Source organism: Euleptes europaea, chromosome 17, assembly GCF_029931775.1.
Source record: "Euleptes europaea isolate rEulEur1 chromosome 17, rEulEur1.hap1, whole genome shotgun sequence".
Lineage (NCBI taxonomy): Eukaryota > Metazoa > Chordata > Lepidosauria > Squamata > Sphaerodactylidae > Euleptes > Euleptes europaea.
This window is the reverse complement of record NC_079328.1, coordinates 48,427,009-48,443,809: the sequence shown is the minus strand read 5'-3', so window position 1 is coordinate 48,443,809 and position 16,801 is coordinate 48,427,009. Positions and strand designations below refer to the sequence as shown.

The window sequence follows — 16,801 nt, the reverse complement described above, 5'->3', positions numbered from 1 at the left end:
GTTTGGGGGGGGAATCTTCTCTCTTAGTAAGCACTGCAAAGTAAGCCAATTACAAAGCAGCATTTAAAGGGGTGGGACTTGAGCTTGGAGACTGCTGGTGCAGAGATTCCCAGCAGGAAAGTGTGGATCCAGCCAGCAACGAACTTCAGGCAAAACTCCCATGGATAAGTGACCCAGGTGTGTTTGTTGCGAAGACGATCTCTCCCATTTCCAGGAAGAGCCCTCACCGCCATCCTCTCTGGCTTTTTGTTGCAGGCCTCAGTCTTTTCTCTCGAGACCCCCGCTGCCCAGCTGCCTGCCACCGAGCCGGCCCCCCGCCCGCCGGGCACCGTGGAGAGCGCAACTGCAGGGAACGGAGCAGCCCCGGATCCCAGGGCCAGCTTGGATGCGGAGGTTGCAGCCCAAGGAACCACAAGTAAGTGTCCTTTTTGTTGTCTGTGTCCGGAGCATGCGCGCACCTGCACCCACAGGTGAGGCAGTAGACAAGGGAGCATTGATATTAGGTATGCGCTCAGTGGGTGCCAATGGCAAGTTGTGGGAAGCGGAGAGAATTGAGTCAAACGGCAGTAATCCAATGGGTGGGTTCCAGCCCATAGGAAGTGATGCAAACTTGGGCGGAGCTTGAGAAATACGTGGGCTGTTCTCCTGTTTGAGAACCAGGTGAGGGGCTAGATGTCCGGCTTCTTCGAAACAGACAGTTAAGAACACAGGTATCTATTTCCAGAGGGCAGCCATGTCGGTCTGCAGTAGAAGAGCCAGATTCAAGTCCAGTAGCTCCTTAGAGACCACCGAGATTGCCGGGGTATGAGTTTTGAGAATCAAAACTCTCTGTCCAAGAGTCAAGGGTGTCTGAGAAAGGGAGCTTTGTCTTTTGAAAGCCCGTTCCTCGAAAATCTTGTTGGTCTCTACGGTACTATGGGATTTGAATCTAGCTCAGGTGGCTGTTTTGCAACCGCAGTTATGCCCTGAAGTGAGGCCGCTGCCTGATTTGAGCTGGCCTTCACCGTGGTTCTGAAGGGCACAGACTTTCTCCATGTGAACAGCGGCCTCCTAGGCCTACACTGGGATTTCTCTCACCCAGATGAACTGATATACCTGAAGCCCTACCCATGTTCCAGCTCCCACCAAAGACCTCTCTCATTGCCTTCAGTGTCAGCGAAGTAGGACACGCCTGAACTTCCGTTCCCTGCAAACGAGGCCTGGCTGGGTGCCACCTCCTGGGAGATCAGCATCCTCTCGGTCAGGAGCTGCAGCATTCCTGGAGCAGGTGTCTCACTTGCTCATACCTCACCTTCTGGGCCTGGCCTGTTCCCAGAGGCCCTCCAGGGCTTGGGGTGAGGAACCAGATCCGAGAGAAGAGAGCTTTCCTCTTTGGCTGCTTGCGGAAGGGAGAGGGAGGCCTTCCGAGACAATGGGGGGCAGCCCATAGCTGCAGCTAGCGATAGGGTTTTGGCAACAGGGATGCCACTGGCAAAACCAAGAGCAAGGAAGCTGCGATTCCTAGTTGGGCATGCCTAGAACTCTGCCAGGACACTATGTTATCCTATTCTTGTCAGAGGAATGTCTTGTTCATCCCAGAATGCCTCTGTCCACCGCAAAGGTGTCTAGAAATCAGCTGAATCTGCATCTAGTCAGAACCAGAGGGAGAAACCAGAGCAAGGGGAGATGGCCCCGATGCACCCATCTCCCTAGTGAAGAAAAGGGCCCCCCTTCACTTCTCAACGAAAGGATTCCTTTAAGGACGCAATTTGCCTTGGGACAGTGCAGAGAAGGGGTGGGTTAACCCTTCAACATCCACTCTGTTTGGTTGAAGGGTTGTATTCTCTCCCCACCTCCACGTGGCTCAGGGGCACATTGAGGCTGCCTTTTATGGACAGAGCGCGGTACGTGATTCTCCTCCAGGCCAGTGGACCACTAAGCCCAGCACCCTCACAGAGGCATCTCGAAATAGCTGGCAGAGCCCGCTGCACTTGCTCTCGTGTCACCCGGTGGTGCCGGTCCACAACGAGGGCTTGGAGAGGCTCTTTGGCAACGGGTGAGCTTTTTGCTGCCAGGCAGCTGGGCGCAGGAACCCTGGCCTGGAAGGGGCCATGTGAAGCTGCCGGTGCTAATTACCCTACTCGCTTGGGAGAGACACTGAGTAATGGCTTGGTAGAGATGCCTGCTGCATTTCATCCGCCGGCTTCTTGAGGCAGGGCCTTTGTGTTCCTGGGCTGGAACTTGGCTGCCTGTCAAGGAGGGAGGAGACGCCAAAGCCTGGCTGGCTGTGTGTGGGTGAGCCAAGGTTACGGAGGGAGGCTGGCTGTACTTCAGGGGGCCTGCAAGCACCCCCTTTTTCCTCCATCCATTTAGGGCTGATTCTGGCATGTAATGTCCCCCCTCTGTCTCCCCCCCGCAGAAGAACGCAAGTGTCACGGGGGAGTTTTTGCCCAGCAAAGATGTGAACGTATAAATTTTGGAATGGAAATTTGGGCCCTTGTTAGAAGAAGAAAGACAGTGTAGATTTTTCTTCGGAATAAACAAAAATTAAACATTATTTGAGGGTAACTGAAGACTTGCGCTGTGTGCGTGTTAGGCACTCCTAGCCTAGCATGCATAAGGAACTGCATGAAATGCACATTCTGTATAAAATGTACGGTTCACAAAGAAAAAGGGACTGACCAAGCCAAAAAAGCATAAACTAGAAAAAGGAAGGGGGGAAAAACAGACTTTGGCTTGCTGCATGGCTGCAAATTAGCCTAGGGAGGAAGGGAAAAGTGCTTCTTCATACCTTACGAGAATTGCCCTTAAAGGGTGTTTGTTCCTTTTCTGTAACAAAAATTGCAATTTTTTTGAGGAAAAGGGAGCAACAGGTAGAGAGGGTCAGTAGAGCTGAGCAAGAGGGATTTGTGGTAGTGTGGTTTTAGCAGGGGAAGGAGGGAAGCGGGAGACTGGTGGGCGTATCCTGAGGTCAGTTTCCCGTAGCCCTGATTGAATGCCCGAAAGAAAGGCCTGTCTTCCTGAGATGCCCCTGGACTCACTGCAGGGAACCACACTGCAGGCTGCTCAGCCCACAGTGGTCCTTGTCAGTGATGTGGGAAACCAGCTTGGGCAAGAATATAGTCAGTGTCCTGGCAGAGTTCTAGACATGTGTGTGTATTTGTGTGTGTGTGAGAGAGAGACACAGAGACATCTCCCAATTCCTTGTGTCCACACAGTTCAGAATTTGCAGTTATCTCCCTTCTCTCTTGCGGCAAACTGCAGTTGGAAAAGGCTGCGCTGCCTTTTCCCTTTGAGACCTTTTCCTGCTCAGAATCACCCCTCAGCCCCTTCCCACTTCCATGGGGGTGGGGTACCGGCTGTCTGCATTGTGGTCCGTCCCCCCCGCCTGGAGATGCTGAAACAGCCCTCCCATCCTGTGAAACCACGGTGGTTTTGATGTGCCCTGGGAACTTGCGGTTGTCACGTCTGTTTCCTGTTTCTTGAGTTAGAAGGCCGGCATGTCGAGTTCCCAACCGGGGCTTCATCCCGGAGCATGTGAAGTGTCCAACCATACAGCTCTTTGGCTCCCTTTGGGATCTGGTCGATCACCCCTAAGGCCTTCCCTTAGCAGCTGGTTCCTAAAATACAGCCAATGGAGGGGACCAGAGGGTCTTGTCCCTTACATAGCAAGACACAGTGCAGGACGCTTCAGGCGGGAGCCAATCGGTCCCAGGCGCTGTCGTTCCCCCTGCCCTCCAGGAGATGGCCAGTCAAGCCCCCTGATGAAATCACCCAGAGAGACTTGCCAGCAACCCCTCCCCCCTTAATCTGGACAGAGACCCTCCCCTGTTTCCTGGGGCCCTGGAATCAGACGCCACCGGGCGCTTCACCTTTCTCCGTCACCCAAACGGTGCTCAGGGCAAGTTACAAAGCAACAGGGAAGCGTTCAGGAGTCATTTGGCTGTTCCAAACAGCGGTCCGCCTTCGCCCTTTCAAAGCTCGGGCACCAGGTGCGAATCCTGTCATTGTGCAGCCCGGCACGAAAGTGTCCCCAGACCTAAACAGCTGAGTCCAGTTCAGAAGCTGCTGCATCTTTCAGTCCGGAGAGGAGGGGGTCCAAAGAGGTGGCAGCTGGCGTGGAGGGGCTTGCGCGCACCCCCAGGGCCGGATCTCCCCACTGGTCCCCTTTTTCCAGAGGGGATAGCTGCTGGGGCGAAGCGTCGAGTCGAAACGGGCCCCCCCGTGCATGTGCGGAGCGCATCCCGCCCTCTGGAGCAGTCCTCTGGGGCCCCCAGCAGGCGGGACCGGGTCCGGCTCCGGCGGCGCCCAGCCCCTCCTCGGCGGGGGTCGCGGCGGGTGCGCGCCCGGCCGGGCCGGAGGGGAGCGCCGCTGGAGCGCTCGGAGCGCCGCGGCCCGCTTGGAGCCGGCGGTGAGTCACCCGACGGCGGCGGCGGGGAGAGGAGCAGCCCCGGCTGGGCTGGGCTGGGCGGACTGGGCGGACTGGGCGGGGGCAGAGCCGCTGCAGCAGCTGCAGCAGCTGCAGCAGCAGGAAGTGGCGAGGCCGCGGGGCTCCTCCTCGCCGCCCGGCCGCGCGCAAAGTTGGGCCAAGTTTGCAGGCAGCCGGCCGCGCCATGGAGGAGAGGAGCGCGCGCTGGGCCGCCCGCCCCGGCGCCGGTGAGTAGCAGCGCAGCGCAGCGCAGCGCGCCGGGCTGGGCTGGGCTGGGCTGGGCTGGACCGGGGTGGGCTGGGCGGACGGCGAAGGGGCCCCCCTCCCGGGGCTCCCCTCCCGGGGCTCCCCTCCCGGGGCTCCCCTCCCGGGGCTCTGCCGTCGGCGCTGGCCGGAGGGGCTCGCTCGCGCCAGCCGTCGGGGATTCTTTTTTCGGGGGGGGGGGAGAGCGCGCTCCTGGGGCGAAGCGCCCAAGAGGCGGGGGTCTGTTCGGAAGCCCCCGCCCCGCCCGGAGCCCGCCCCCCAAGCCCTGGGGGGACGGGGCTAGCGGGCAAGGCAAACGCGCTCTGCACGTGCCCAATGGGCGCTCGCCTCTTCCGGATCGCTTCGCGGTCCTCGGGGGCGTTCAGACAGGTCGGAGAGGGGAAGGCGTTCGCCTGGCTCGGGTTCCGGGGGGTTTCGTCGGGGATTTCGGGGAGAGAGAGAGAGAGCTTCTGGGGCGAAGGGTCAGAGAGGTGGGGAGTCTGGCTGGAAGCCCCCGCCCCGCTTTTAGTCCGTATCCAAAGCACTGGTTGGCAAGGCAAAAGCACTCTGTACATGTTCAGAAACGCCCCCTTCTTCCGCATCTTTGCAGTATTTGGGGGCGTTCAAACAAGTTGGAGAGGGGAAGGGGTTCGCCTGGCTCGGATTCAGGGGGCCACGGTCGGTTGTGTGGTTCTGGAGATTAGAGAAAGCTCCGGATGTTTTCTTTGGTGTTTTTTTTTGTGGGGGGCTGGCCGGCCACATGAAGGCTGGGCGCACGAAACAGTGCCATGCACTTGGGGAGTTGTGAGAGGGGGTGTCTCAGGGTACCCCGAGACCACCCGTCCCTGCCTGTTCCCTGTGCCTGAAGCTTAGTTTCTTGAGCCCCCAGCAGAGTTCAGTACATTTGTTTGCCTGGGGTACTCCCTTCTATATTATGGTGTTGGAGGAAAAAATCAAAAGGGTGGGTGGGTGGGTGGGAGGGCTTCGTGGTGGTCAAAATTCCAAGCCCTCCCACCCATATCAGATGACCATGCTTTGCGTGCAATGGTTTTTGAAATCTCTCTTGAGTTCACACATTTGGAAAAGTGACACAGATACCCTCTAGGTCTGCCGCAGAACAGCCAGATTTGAGTTCAGTAGTGCCTTAGAGAACCAACAAGCTTTTTGGGGTATGAGCTTTTGGGAGTCAAAGCTCTCTCTTTGCTGTCTGACGAAGAGAGCTGTGATTCTCTACTGCTTATGCCCTGAAAATCTTGCTGGTCTCCAGGATGCCGCTGGACTGAAATCAGGAGCTGTTGTCTCTCTTGTGACTTTCCTATTGGTAGGTGCCGATATTTATCAATTCACAGGTAGTTCCTAGTTGGATATGGAGCCTACGCAAGGTAATGTTTGGCTGGTCCAAAGAGTGTTCATGGCCCTGCATTTGTAAACGGGTGAAGGGTACTTGTGACTAAGGAAGACTTAAGATTTATTGGGGCCTTGATGGACCATTGTTCTGCTTGATGCCCCCCCCATCACTCTGGCCTGCTGTAAACAGAACAGGTGATCCTTACGATTGCAGGGCTGAGCGACTGAGAACAGCTTCAGGCGTTCAGAAAGGGGAAAAGCTGTCTTGTGCCAATGGCTGCAGAGGGACAAGCATTAATTTGGAGAAACACTTCTAGCTGAATGTGGAAGCAAGCTCGCATTTGGCCGTCCCATAAGGAGCAGCCAGAGGGGAACTTATAGCATGTCTTGGTTCCCATCAGTGTGGTTGAAAGAGTCCGCGCTAGTTCTTGGGATGTGTCGCCCTTTGCATTTTCTACACCCTTGGTGAGAAGTAACATGGGAAGGCAGGCGTTCACGTGCGCAGCAAGTAGAAGTGGGCCTCTGACTGTGTGCACGCTTTCCAGAGAGGGCGCCCCGTGGAGCATAATGGAACTTACTCCTGAGCGATACCGGGGACTGCAGTGTGAAATGGTCTCTGCCCCAGAGGCCTGCAATCTGAGGATGAGGCCGAAAGTGGAAGGCCGAGTCTCCGAGCTTGTTTGGAAACGTCGCTGGGGCTATTACGTCCTCTGGCTTCAGATGGCTGGCTCTGGCTTTGAAGCGCGGGCTGTCTCTGTTTTCACTGGCTTGCCCGCCAGGTAATTAGAAGGGCCGGGATTTAATTATTTGCTCCTCTTGGGCGTGTGCTCCCATTTTATTACCCTCGTAAGTCAGATATGGAGCTCTGCCTGGTGGTTAGTGCTGGGCCCATGACTTCTAAGATGGGACCCTAATCCGGTGGGGTGGAACTGGGGATGCGGATTCAGGACTGCAGCTTTGAGCTGGGGGCTGGCTAATTCGGGAGGCGATGCAGGGTGCAGCGGAGAAGGATGTGACTTTTCCACGGCAGATATTTGAGCCGTTTTGCCTTACTTGGTGCTGGAAATGTGGGACTAGGCGCAACAGTGGCAGGACATCTCTTCAGGGCTAGAAGTGGTGTGGGAACCCTGCCTCATGCTCTTGAGGGATGGACTTGCCCTGGACTGGGTATCTGGCCTGTCCCTTCTCTTTGTACCTGGGTGGGGGTATTGAATTTCTTGCTGTAATGTACCTCTCAGGTGCCCCAGGTCTGAGTGAGGCCTGCAGTTCTCCAACGTTGCCCTGAACACATGAAGCTGCCTTATACTGAATCAGACCTTTGGTCCATCAAAGTCAGTATTGCCTACTCAGACCAACAGCGGCTCTCCAGGGTCTCAGGCAGGGGTCTTTCACATCACCTACTTGCCTAGTCCCTTTAACTGGAGATGCCGGGGATTGAACCTGGGACCTTCTGCATGCCAAGCAGAGGCTCGACCACTGAGCCACAGCCCCTCCCCAAACTGAAGAAACTTCCAGTTATGTCTTCTGGGTGCTGAGGCTCACGTTGGAGGACCAAGTAAACTCCATTCAGCCCCTCCTTCCTGGTGCAACGTGGCGGCGCCTTCCTTGATCCCGGAGCCTTTTGAGGTGACACAAGACGCATTATAAAATGGATCACTTCCTTTGTTGGGACAGAAGTCCCAGCCATCGAAGGGCTCCCTTTGAGGCCTGTCTGCGTTCCCCGCCCCCTGCTGCGTGGTTGATTATGGTAAATAGAAAAGAAGGTACTTTAGGATTGAGTAAATGCAAGCGACACCAGCCTTAGTAAAGACAGGGAGGGGACTGGCTTTACAAGCGGTCGGTTGCCAGTAATACCCATCTTTGCAGTCACTTCTGACCTAGTCTGATCCCATTCTGTCAGACATCCTGTGAAACACCGAAGCCTGCTTGCTTTGTTACCAACCGGAGTTGGCCCTTTTTTACCTGGCTTGTCTGGCCCCTGTGTATCACCGGCAGGGCTACAGAGGCCCATTGTGTGCTTGCCTTTGGGGTTTTTCTTTAAAAGCACTGTTAGAGCCTCCAGCGGCAGCTCCTTTCTCTCTTGTCTTGGATTCAAATTAAAGAGGGCCTTCTGTGACTAATCAGGAAGATGCTGAGCTGTGTCATCCTCTGGGGCAGTTTAGTGTCTGGCTGCTGGCTCGGTTTGCTCATGTCTTGAGATGCTTTGGGCACCTTGGCAGGGGTGGTTGTCAGCAGCAGAGGGAGAACCAGACAGGGCGCAAATCGGTATGGGAACAATGTGTGTGTGTAAAAATATTGTCGAAGGCTTTCACGGTCAGAGTTCATTGGTTCTTGTAGGTTATCCGGGCCGTGTAACCGTGGTCTTGGAATTTTCTTTCCTGACGTTTCGCCAGCAGCTGTGGCAGGCATCTTCAGAATGTGTGTGTGTATGTTGTGAAGGGGATCGGAAGAAGGTTATTGGGGGCCCAGGGGTGGAGAACAACCGGCCCCTCTCTTCTGGCCATGGCATCAAGCAAGAGGCTGGATCTGCATGTCTGTTCTGGGCCTTTTTCTTGCTCACTCAATATTGTGCTTGAATGGCTCACTTGAGCGCTCCAAAGAATGTGCAGTGCGGTTATGCACATGACCACTCTGGCTTTTGCCACACTCAGCAGGGCACAGTGGGTAAGCCTGAGAGTACCAGTATGAACCACGTGTTTACCAACACAGGAACATCACAGTTGCATTTTAAATGTTTAGGCGTACATTTGCAAAGTTATGCACAGTGGTTCTTAGTAGCATGCGTACATGTTCTCCTGTATGCCAAGTGTTCTGCATTAGCCCCAGCTTGGTTAGGGCCTCTAGGGAGGGTGATTCTCTTGGGACTGTAGGAAGGGAAAAGTGTTGCCTGTCTCTGGAACCCCACAGCAAAGAGCTGATGGATGCACAGAGATCGTGCAATGTAGTGGTTGAAGTGTGGGAGTAGGATTGGAGAGATCCCAGGATTGAATCCTTACTCTGCCATGAAGATTGTCTCAGGAAAGTAGCTGTGTTGGTCAGCCGACAAAAAGCTAGTTTGGAGTCCCTTAGCACCTTAGAGGCCTGGCAGATTTTTCGAGATATCAGCTTTTCAGAGTCAAGGCTCCCTTTGACTCTTGAAAACTTATACCCCGAAAATCTTATTGGTCTCTAAGGTGCTGAAGGACTTGAATCCAGCTCTCTTACTCTGCCGTGGAAGCTTATTGGGTGACCTTGGGCCATTCACTCTTAGCCAAGCCTCCCTTGCAGGGTTGTTGTGAGAAGATAACAGGGAGGAGAGAGCTGCGTTGTTTCCCTGTGGTCCCTGGAGGAAGGGTGGGGTAAGACAGGCGGGAGGTGAGTTTGGGAGCCGTGATGCGACCAAACGATGCGACCGAATGAACGGGTGCCCCGTGTACATTGCAAATGGGAAGGGTGGGGGAGTTGATGGGTACAGAGCCTTTTGTTCTGCAGCTCTGAGATGTCTTAAAAAGGCCAAAGGACCTTCCTGCATTTCCCTTGTTCCTTCAGGGATTTCTCAGGCCCTGATTGGCTCCTGGCCCAGCCTTCCAGCTGGCCGAAAGCCCTATATAAGCTCCATGCGCAAGGCCGGCTTCAGAGCTGGGCATTCTGTTCACCGTTTGTTGCCAGCGAATCGGGCCTTCTCTCGTGCTCCTTTGTCTGGAACAGCCTGGTCCTGCTCCATGTTGCTAACCCCGCCGGAGCCAGCTTGTCTGTGATTAATTGTCCAGCCCTTGAAACCAACCCTGAGAAGCATTCGGACTGCCGGCCTCGGGCCCGCACCTGGGCAGGCTCTCTGCATCCTCACCTGGAGGTTATGCTGGCAGAGCCTCCTTGAAGGAGACAAAATAGGTTGGGTTCCCTTCCGGAGGAGCTGATTTGCAAGCAGCCCCATCTTCTTGTTGCTTCCTGTTAAACTTGGTTTATGTTTATGACATCTCTGTGTTTGTGCTTTTTTGAACAATATTGGACATTTCCTGCCCGTTTGGTTGCTGCTTATAGTTTACGTGGTGACTTTGGATAAGCCAGGCCGGCAGCGATTCTGTGCGTGTATGCAAGCGATTCTGGTTAACTTTCCTGTCAATTGGTGGAGATTGCTTGCATGGAGGTTGAAGGCCAGACGCTAGGGTTGCCAACCTCCAGGTACTGGCTGGAGATCTGCTATTACAACCGATCCTCCAGCCTATAGAGATCAGTTCACCTGGAGAAAAAGGCCCCTTTGGCAATTGGACTCTATGGCATTGAAGTCCCTCCCCTCCCCAAACCCCACCCTCCTCAGGTTCCACCCAAAAAACCTCCTGACATTGGTGAAGAGGGACCTGGCAACCCTACTGGATGCCCATCAGTTCAGTTGTCTGTGCATTAACTTCGTGGGTTTATGTACATGGTTCCAAACGAACATGTATGAATGATTCTGTGGCACAGCATGCGCCGTCAGACCATACGTCTGGCGGTGGGCTGATCCCCAGGTGGTCAATCCGACCGTACCCTGGTTAAGTACCACTACGTGTGGGGAGTTTGCATGTGTCTGCCCAGGGATATTCGACTGTAGGATTGTGAATGCATGTGGGCTTTTGTTGATGCTGGAACGCATGTGATGTTGAGTGCGGTTGCACCTCCCCTTGGCCGTCTGTGCGCACGCATGCTGGCTCCGAGGGAGACAGAGACAGTGGCTTTGGCAAGCAGCCAAGGATCTGCTGTCTCTGGTGTAGGTGGAGACGAGGGAGGCCGGACTGTGACACTCGGCTTGGAGGAGATGGTTTGATCACTTCCTGACAAACCAGGGCCCTCGCGGGGTTATAGATCGAGGGCGAGAAAGCGTGTGGCAGGAGCGGAAAAATACTGTTGCTGTCCAAGTATAGCAGTCCTGGGACTCCTTGTGGGGCCTGGGAGGGGAAGCAGCCCCTCCCCGTGCCAAATCGGTGGAGTTTGGCAGGCAGGGGAAGAGGAGATGTTACCACTGGGGAGGGGCAGTGGCTCAGCAGAAGAGTATCTGCTTGGCATACAGAAGGTCCCAGGTTCAATCCCCGGCATCTCCAGTTAAAGGGACTAGGCAAGTAGGTGATGCGTAAGAACTCTGCCTGAGACCCTGGAGAGCAGCTGCTGGTCTGAGTAGACAATACTGACTTTGATGGACCAAGGGTATAAGGCAGCTTCGTGTCTTCATGTGTTCATAGGCTACCAGTAACCATGAAACATCCAGACCTTGAGAAAGGGAGGGGCCGTGGCTCAGTGGTAGAGCATCTGCTTGGCATGCGGAAGGTCCCAGGTTCAATCCCTAGCATATCCAGTTAAAGGGACTAGGTGATGTGAAAGACCTCTGCCTGAGACCCTGGAGAGCCGCTGCCGGTCTGAGTAGACAATACTGACTTAGATGGACCAAGGGTCTGATTCAGTAGAAGGCAGCTTCATGTGTTCATGTGTTCAAAGCCACAGGGCTTTGAACAGGCCTTTGCGACTAATTCCTCACCCCTGGGAACTGGCTCAGAATTATTTATGCCTGTTTTGCAGATGGAAGAGAGGGCAGTTTATTTTATTTATTTATTTACTTACTTCATGCATTTACCCCCCCTTTCTCCCCAGTGGCGACCCAAAGTGGCTTACAACATTGTCCCCTCCTCTGTTTTATCCTCACAAATAGCCCTTTGAGGTAGGCAGGTTAGAGTGAGAGTACGTGACTGGCTCAGGGCCACCCAGCAAGCTTCCATGCTGCAGTGGGGGATTCAAACCCGGGTCTCCCAGAGCCTAGTCGGACACTAACTACTACACCACACCGGCTGTCTTAGCTCCCATGACTGAGCTGGGTTGGACCTGGATCATGTTTACTGCTGTGCCATCTTGCTCACGCTGCCCTTTGGCACTCTGGCCCAGGAACGCTTGAGGTGGGTTATGCCCCCGAGTCCTGGCCTCTCCAGATTCGGCAAGAAAGCTCTGGCTTGTGCCCACAGTCGAAGGAAAAAGCAGAGTGGCTGACCCAGAGGATCAGTTGGCAGCTCAGAGAGCCGCCCCACAAAGGCTTAACGGAGACCCGTGCCATATAGGCAGTGGTGCTTAGTGGGCTGAGCCAACAAGTACATTTCAAAAATTGCCTGCGAGAAGCTTTTCTCCCTCTGTCATAATACTAGATTGTGGGGTCATCTGCTGAGGCTGGAGGGTAAGAGTTTCAAAAATTTCTTCGCACACCGCATAGTTAAATTGTGGGACTCCCTGCCCCAGGATGTGGTGATGGCTGCCGACTTGGAAGGCTTTAAGAGGGGAGTGGACGTGTTCATGGAGGAGAGGAGTATTCATGGCTACTAGTCAAAATGGCTACTAGTCATGATGCACGCCTATCCTCTCCAGGATCAGAGAAGCATGCCTGTTATATTAGGTGCGGTGGAACACAGGCAGGATGGTGCTGCTGCAGTTGTCTTGTCTATGGGTTTCCTAGAGGCACCTGGCTGGCCACTGTGTGAAGGGACTGCCGGACTGGATGGGCCTTGGTCTGATCCAGCAGGGCCTTTCTTATGTTCTTACGGACAAATCCATAGCTCTTTCCCCCCCTGCTGTGTCTGTGGCTTTGTGGCCTGTGTGCTGTTTGTGGCTGTGCCCTGTCTGCAAGCGGGTGACGAAGCCCTTGGAGGTGCCTGGGGTGGCGCTTTGCCCAGAAGCAATCAGCTTTGGCCTGCTCTGTGCCCTCTTTGCCACCACTCCAGGGCTGTGAAGGAGAGGCTTGGGGGCATTGGAGTTTGCTGCTCAGCTGCAGCGCTGAGCCGTTCATCCCGCTGGCCTCCTGTTGCTGCTTGTCAGGCTGGCGGGGCAGCTCCGGAGTCCTTTCTGTTCTGGGAGGACACACGATCTCTTCTTCCCCCCCTTTCTTCCCCCCTTCTCCTTCCAGGAGCCGTGCTCTTCCCAGAGCTGTGGGAGACAACCCTTCTCTAATGCCCAATCTGCTCTCTCTCCATTTTCTGGCGCTGAGCTGGATGGCAGCCCAGAAAGAGGAGAAGAGGAAAGGAAGGGGGGTTGGCGGGGCTGTTAATCTCTCAATGGGCCAGAGGATTGCTTTCCCACCCTCCCTCCTCCTCAAACCCCAGGCAGGCCCTTCGGAGGAGGTGTGAACGGGAGCCTAGAGCCCTCCCAGTGGTCTACATTATAGGGATGTGGTTGTGGGGGAGGAGAAGAGGAGGGAGATTCTTTAAGAAAGTGTGATCGGCACAGAAATGAAGAAGAAGAAGAGTTGGTTTTCATATGCCGACTTTCTCTACCACTTAAGGAAGAATCAAACTGGATTACAATCACCTCCCCTTCCCCTCCCCACAACAGACAGCCTGTGAGGTAGGTCGGGCTGAGAGAGCTCTAAGAGAGCTGTGACTAGCCCAAGGTCATCCAGCTGGCTTCATGTGGAGGAGGGGGGAAACCAACCCGCTTCACCAGATTAGCGTCTGCCGCTCATGTGGAAGAGTGGAGAATCAAACCCGGTTCTCCAGATCAGAGTCCACCACTCCAAACCACCACTCTTAACCACTACACCATGCTGGCTGACCGAAATAGTGTGCATCTGGGATGGGCCCAGGGACATAGGCCCATCAACTTTGGGGAACCTCGAGGCCAGCTAGTCTGACCCCAGTTTACAAGGTTTCACTAGCTGCCACCGAAATCCACTCGTATAATCCAAGGTGCCGTGAATCAGTGGTTTGGAGCGGTGGACTCAGATCTGGAGAACCGGCTTTGATTTCCCGCTCTTCCACATGAGCTACAGAGGCTAATCTGGCGAACTGAATTTGTTTCCCCACTCCTCCACATGAAGCCAGCTGGGTGACCTTGCGCTAGTCACAGCTCTGTTAGAGCTCTCTCAGCCCCACCTACCTCACAGGGTGTCTGTTGTGGGGAGAGGAAAGAAAGGTAATTGTAAGCCGGTTTGAGTCTCCCTTAAGTGGTAGAGAAAGTCGGCATATAAAAACCAACTCTTCTTCTTCTCTGTGTCTGTGCGTGTGCATGAATTCTGGAGGAGATTTGGGTGCTTACTTCGGTGCTTACCTGACTTAGTGTGTGTGTGTTGATGGTACATGTGTGTGTGTGTCATATGGAATGCCTGTGAACCCATCTGGGTGAGCTTTTGCTTGGATTTGCAAGGATTCTTGCTGTGTCCAGTTGTGCAATTTGTGTGTGTTTGCATGTAGGTGTGCAAGGGAGATCTGACGTGTCAGGGGTTTGTTGGAGAGATCTGCGCTGGATGTTTTTGTAACTAAGGGAATTACCTCAAAGTGGTCTAGCATGAATGGTCTGTGTGCTTTCCGTGAAGACAGTTTCGGAGGGTAGTCATGCTGGTTTGTAGCAGAAGAGCTAGATTCGAGTCCAGAACTATCTTTGAGACCCAACAATATTTTCGGAGTGCGAGCTTTCTAGAGTCAAACCTCCTGTCTCTTGAAAACTCCCACCCTGAAAATTTTGTTGGTCTCTGAGGCTCTACTGGAGGCTGCCTGCTCGCATCTGACGAAGCGGCTGCCGTCTGCGCCAGCTTAAACCCAAACAAAAACATGTTGGTCTTCCAGGTGCACAAAGACACCTGTTTGTTTTTAGAGCACCGAAGGAACGCAGCTGCTTCTCTGGAATGATTCCCCCGGGTGTCAGTCTTTCTCCCACGTCCCAGCTGGGTCTGCGGAGGGTGAAGGGGGCTGATCTGCAAACCTTTCCTTCCCCCACCCTTCTTCCCGGCGGTGAAATTCTGCTGGTCTCGGGGGCAGAGGAAAGCGATGCTCCCCTGGTTGCTGTTTGACCGATAAGGACGCTGCCTCTTTCTGGGCCTTCTCAGAAGACGGTTGGGGGTGTGTGCCTTCTTTTCTCCTTCCCGGCTCAGATGGAGCACCCGCCAGGCCTTATCTGGCTGTCTTCACCTGCCTTGCTTCCTACTTGGAGAGGCATCTCAGTATAGAATCATAGTGTTGGAAGGGGCCATACATGCCATCTAGTCCAACCCCCTGCTCAATGCAGGATCAGCCTAGAGCGTCCCTGACAAGTGCTTTTCCAGCCTATGCTTGAAGACTGCCAGAGAGGGGGAGCTCAACACCTCCCCAGGTAGCTGATTCCACTGTTGGTTCCTCTGTCCTCCTCTTAGTGACAGCCCTTGAAATACTTAAAGAGGGCAATCATGTCCCCCCTTGACCTTCTCTTCTCCAGACTGAACATTCCCAGGTCCTTCAGCCTTTCCTCGCAGGGCTTGGTCTCTAGTCCCCCCCCCCATCGTCCTCGTCGCTCTCCTCTGCACCCGCTCGATTCTGGCTACATCCTTTTTGAAATGAGGCCTCCAGAACTGCACTCAGGACTCCAGGTGCGGCCTGAGCAATGCAGTGTACAGCGGAACTGTGACCTCTTGCGATTGGGATGTTATGCCTCTGTTGATGTGCATGATGCTCTTCGTGTTACCCAGAATCCCTCCTTCCATCCCATGGGGTTCCCTCCTTTGGATATTGACCTCCCCCCCCCCACTTTGCTCCACCAGCCGCATTCATAGCGCTTGGCAGCTTTTTCCTCCCTGGATCCGTTTTGAAGTCTAAAATCCATTTAAGTCAAGAGGGAGGGAAAGTTACTGCCTCTAAAGCCCCTTGCGTTTAACAGTAAATCCTCTTTACTGCTTTGACACAGCCTCTTAGCACCGGCTGCCGCAGGGAGGGGGAGGCGCCGTGTGGTGCGGGACTCTCCCAGGTCGGAGGCAGGTCAGGAAGGAAGTGTGCCCGGGTGGGTGTTTTGGAAGGCAGTCTGGGTGAGATGCGGTAGTGGGGCTGGCAAGGAAGGAACGGGCAGGGAGCGTTCTGGCCCCATATCCCCCCAAGACAGCCTGTTATGTTTGGTTGTTTGTTTACTTCTCCCCAAGCGGCTCACACCTTTCTCCTCTCCTCCATTTTATCCTCACAACAACTCTGTGAGGTAGGTTAGGCTGAGAGTATGACTAGCCCAAGGTCACCCAGCAAACTTGGTGTAGGGGTTATGAGCAGTGGTTTGGTGTGGTGGACTCTAATCTGGAGAACTGGGTTGGTTTCCCCATTCCTCCACATGAACAGGGTGTCTGTTGTGGGGAGGGGAAGGGAAGGGGATTGTAAGCCGGTTTGACTCTCCCTTAAGTGGTAGAGAAAGCTGGCATATAAAAACCAACTCTTCTTCTTCTCTGTGTCTGTGCGCGTGCATGAACTCTGGAGGAGCTTTGGGTGCTCACCTGACTTTGTGTGTCTGTTGATGGTACATGTGTGTGTTTGTGTGTCATATGGAATGCCTGTGAACTCATCTGGGTGAGCTTTTGCTTGGATTTGCAAGGATTCTTCCTTAAGTGGTAGAGAAAGTCAGCATATAAAAACCAACTCTTCTTCTTCCTCTTCTTCTTCCTTCTCCTCCTGCATGGTATGAGTGGGGATTCAGACCCGGGTCTCCCAGATCTGGGCTCAGTGAGAGAGCCTCTGGTTTGCAAGTAGGAGGTCCCAGGTTCAATCCCTGGCACCTCCAGCTAAAAAGGTCCAGGTAGTTGGTGATCTGGAAGTCCTCTCCCTGAGAACCTAGCGAGCCGCTGCCGGCCTGAGTAGGCAATACTGACCTTGATGGACTGATGGTCTGATTCAGTTTAAGCCAGTTCCATATGTATGTACGCGTACTCCAGAATTATCAGGCGTGCTCTCTGATTGTTCGAGTACTTGAATTCCAGAATGGACTTCAAGGAAGGACTTCTTTTCCCCTGACACATCATGAATTTACGGAACTCACTGCCACTAACTTAGAGGGCTTTCAGCAGGAGTAAAATCCAAGGAGCGTTTGTCTGTC

The 16,801-nt window shown here is 54.3% G+C and overlaps 1 protein-coding gene across 2 annotated transcripts in view; it reads left to right on the top strand.

Moving 5' to 3' along the window:
• Positions 1–311: 311 nt before the first annotated feature.
• GSE1 (Gse1 coiled-coil protein) overlaps positions 312–16,801 on the top strand; it is a 252,033-nt gene continuing 235,543 nt past the window's right edge. The window contains exon 1 of one of the 2 annotated variants that reach the window (XM_056862203.1): positions 312–415. The gene's annotated coding sequence lies outside the window, so the exon portion shown is untranslated. The remainder of the gene's footprint in view (positions 416–16,801) is intronic. The other variant, XM_056862202.1, reaches the window with a different exon arrangement.